Below are 4572 nucleotides of genomic sequence, written 5' to 3' on the forward strand. Positions count from 1 at the left end.
ACACTAATGATAGTTATTTGAATTTAGGCCGTTTTGCACTTATTGACGGTTTTTGCACTTATGACGGTTTCTACACCTATGACAATTATTTGATTTTTTTAAATTCTTTTATTTCATTTTCTTTAGTAAAACTCTTTGCCTCTGCCTTCCTCTTAAGGATCCCGCTTTCCTGTTTTTAAAGCAAGAAGGATTGAATCCTTGCAAGAAGTGGTGGGCGGTGAAAATGAGAGGATGGAGAGGGGGGAGTCGAGACGAGTTCTTGTAAACGAAGCGATCGACTGTGTAATTCTTCAAGTAAAAAATTCTTCTGCAACTCTCGTGGACGTAGGCAATTTATCGAACCACGTATATCTGTGTGTCGTGTGTGATTCTCTTTTTTTAATTTTTCTATTTGTTGTCATCGTTTCCATAATAATGGGTGTTAGAGCCGTGGTTCAGGTCATAAGGAAAACGATGGCTAGAGACGAAGTGAATGTATCAGGAATCAAGAAGTTTGATGACACAGATTTTGATTACTGGAGGATGCAGATAGAAGACTATTTCTATGGGAATAATTTTCATCTTAGGTTATTGGAAAAACAACATGAAAGATGGATGAGGTTGATTGGATCTATTGGATCGGCAGGTTCTGGGGATTATTCGATTAACCCTATTGAGATCCGTTGCACATAACGTCATCAAGGAAATGACGATTGTGAATCTCATGACAGCTTTGTCAGGTATGTATGAAAAACATCAGCAAATAACAAGTTATATGATGAAAAACTTATTCAGTTTAAAGATGGCAGATGGTATGTCTGTTGCGTAACGTTTGAATGATTTTAATACTATCACAAATCAATCATCATCTGTTGAAATTCAATTTAATGATGAGATACGTGCACTGATATTGTTGGCTTCATTGCCAAATAGCTGGGAAGCCATGAGAATGGTTGTTAGTAATTCTGTCAGTAAATCTAAGCTAAAATATGATGATATTCGTGATTTGATTTTGACTGAAGAGGCGCACAAAAAGACTGACAAGATCTCAGGTTCGAGTTCAACACTGAATGTTGATTTTCGAGGGAGATCACTAGACAATAACTCATACAAAGATAGATTAAAATCAAAGTACAGAGACGAGAGCAAGTCAAGGCAGGGTCAGCAGGCAATTTACTATAATTGTGGCAAAGCTGACCACTAAAGAAGAACTGCAAAAATCCTAAAAAGACAAAGAATGATAGTGCTAATGTTGTAACTGAAGAAGTATATGATGCACTACTGTTTACAATTTATAGTCCAGTTGATGATTGAATACTGGATTCAGGAGCTTCCTTCATACATCTTCCCACTGGGAGTTAATGCGAAATTATTTTGCTGGTGACTTTGGGAAGGTGTATCTGGCTGATGGAGAATCTTTGAACATGGTGGGGATGAGAGACATTGATAGTGCACTCCCTAAAAAGAACAAATGAACCTTGCAAAAGGTCAGACACATTCCTATGTTGAAGAAAAAGCTCATTTTTGTTGGACAGCTCAATGAGTTTGGCAATTCAGTAATATTCTCAGATAGCACTTGGAAGGTCATAAAAGGGGCATTGATACTGGCTTGGTGTAAGAAAATTGGTATACTATATATGACGATCGGTTTAATTAACATTATTGATAATACAATTGCAGAGAGCACAACAGATTTATGGCATTGCAGGCTTGGTCATATGATTCAAAAGGATATGAAAGAACTCCTGTCCAGAGAAAAGCTACCAAAACTGAAGTCAGTTGATCTCAGTATGTGTGAGAGTTGTATTATGAGGAAACAGAAGAATATCAGTTTCTTGAAAAATGACAGAACATCAAAGACAGGAAAATTGGATCTTGTACATATAGATGTGTTGAGACCTTCTCCACTAGCATCTTTTGGAGGTTCTCATTATTATGTTACATTCATTGATGACCATAGTAGAAATGTATGAGTTTATTTCTTAAAGCATAAATCTGATGTACGTAATGTGTTCAAAATTTCAAAGACCATGGTTGAAACAGAGACAAACTTAAAACTGAAATGTTTGAGATCTGAAAATGGTGGTGAGTACATTGATGGTGGGTTTGAGGAGTACTGTGCAGCTCAGGGCATCCATATGGAGAAGATCATTCTGGGACACCACAACAAAATGGAGTTGTGGAGCGTATGAAGGGGACCATTAATGAGCATGCTAGAAGCATGAGATTGCACGGCGGACTACCACCAACTTTCCGGGCTGATGTGGTCTGCACTATCTTTTACTTGATCAACAGGGGACCATCCATTCCACTAGATTATGAATTGCCTGAGGAGGTCTGGAGCGGGAAAGATGTCAAATTTTCTCACCTTAAAACATTTGGCTGTCTTTCTTGTGTTCTTATTAATCCTGATCCTCGTAGTAAACTTGAGGCTATGTCAAAGAAATGTTATTTCATTGGCTATGGAGACGAGGAATTTGGTTATCGTTTGTCGAATGATCAAGGTCGGAAGATCATAAGAAGCATTTAATGAAAAGATTGTGTACAAGGAAAAGGCTAGTATAATTTCTTAAGTAGCTCCTCAAGAATTTGAGTTTGTAAGGGTTGTCAAAACGGCTCGTAGTTCGCGAACAGCTTGTGTTCGATTCGTTAAGAAGCTCGTTCGCTAAGTTAATGAGTCGAACACGGACAAAGATTTGTTCGTTCCTATTCGGCTCGTTTTGGCTTGAAATATTACTCATCAATTATATATATATATATTATATATTGATGACTGGCATTTTTAAAAAATTTAATTGACTACGAGGCTGCAAAGATTTATAATCAATTAAAAGTATTAGTTAAGAAAAAAGAATAGAAAATATTAAAATATATTCAAATGATGTTTTAATATAAACAATAATTTTTAAATCATCCCCCAACCCTTAACATCTTATGGTTACGTGATTAGGGTTGTCAAAACAACTCTTTATTCGTGAACAATTCGTGTTCGACTTGTTAAGCAACTGAGCAAACACAAACATACTTTTTGAGCTCGAAATGTAAACGAGCCAAACACAAGCTGAGCCTGGGCTTGCCGTGTTCAGCTCGTTTACACGCCTGAGGTTGGATGATCACCAGAGGTTGTAGTGTAGTGTAGAGATATGAGTAACGAGGAGAGTGAGTCCAATACACCTATTCCTATTATTCTACAGTCAGTTTCAGAGTCGTCCACTACTACAGATGCAGTTCGCATGTCAGTTAGGATTAGACGTTCTCTATAGCATTTCTCACCAACCATGAACTACATTTTGTTAATAGATGAAGAACTACAGAGTTATGAAGAAACCTTACAATATGAATTTTTTAGCAAGTGGAAGCTGACCATGAATGATGTGATGGCTTCCTTACTAGGAAATCAGACATGAGAGCTGACAAAACTTTCCCCAGAGAATAAGACATACACAACAAGTGAGCGTACCCGGTGAAAATTGAACATGATGATAGTAAGAGGCACAATGTCAGACTTGTTATAAAAGGCTTTCAACAGAAGCATGGTATTGATTACTCTGAGATCTTTTCTTCTGTGGTGAAGATCACAACCATCGAGATGTTACTGTCTATGGTTGCTACGAAAGATTTATTTCTTGAGCAATTAGATGTGAAGACAACATTTCTTTGTGGAGCCCTTGAAGAAGACATCTACATGGACCAGCCTAAGAGGTTTGTAGTACAAAGAGGAAGATTCAATTTTTAAACTGAAAAAGAGCTTGTAAGGCCTGAAGCAAGTTCCTAGATAGTGTTATTAGAAATTTGATAATTTCATGCACAATACTGAGTATATCAAATGTCAGACAAATTAATGTTGCTATGTCAGACATTTTGACAATTCTTACATTATTTTACTGTTGTATGTGGATGGCATGCTTATTGCATGTGTCAGTATTAACGAGAACAATAATATGAAGAAACAGATCTCAGAGCACTTTGCAATAAAGGATTTGAGTGCTGCAAAACAAATCCTTGGCATGAGGATTGTCAGAGATAAAATCAGAGGCACGTTAAGACTCTCATAGGCTGGGTACATGGAAAAGGTACTCAGCAGGTTCAATATGGACAATGTCAAACTAGTTAGCACACCTTTGGGCAATCCCTTCCGACTCAGCAAGAATCAGTAACCCAAGTCAGAGGAGGAACAAGACTACATGAGTGAGGTTCCTTACGCCCTAGTTATTGGTTTTCTTGTGTATGTTATGGTTTGCATAAGACCAGATATTGCCCATCCAGTGGGAGTTGTGTGTAGATATATGAGTAACCCAAGAAAAGTACATTGGGAAGCAGTAAAGTGGATTTTGATGTACCTAAAGGGCTCTTTAGAAACCTGCTTGTGTTTCTCAGAAGAGAGTTTAGAGGTACAAGGCTATGTTGATGTTGATTTAGCTGGAGACATTGATAGTAGTACCACAAGTTTTATTTTTACTTATGGGGGCACTACAGTGTCATGGGGCTCTAATTTACAGAAAACAGTTTTTTTCTCTACTACAAAAGTTGAGTATATAGCAGTTTCACAGGCTGCAAAAGAGATGGTATGACTACAAGACTTCTTGAAAAAAT

The sequence above is a fragment of the Phalaenopsis equestris genome, unplaced genomic scaffold (assembly GCF_001263595.1).
Source record: "Phalaenopsis equestris unplaced genomic scaffold, ASM126359v1 Scaffold000175, whole genome shotgun sequence".
Taxonomy (NCBI): domain Eukaryota; kingdom Viridiplantae; phylum Streptophyta; class Magnoliopsida; order Asparagales; family Orchidaceae; genus Phalaenopsis; species Phalaenopsis equestris.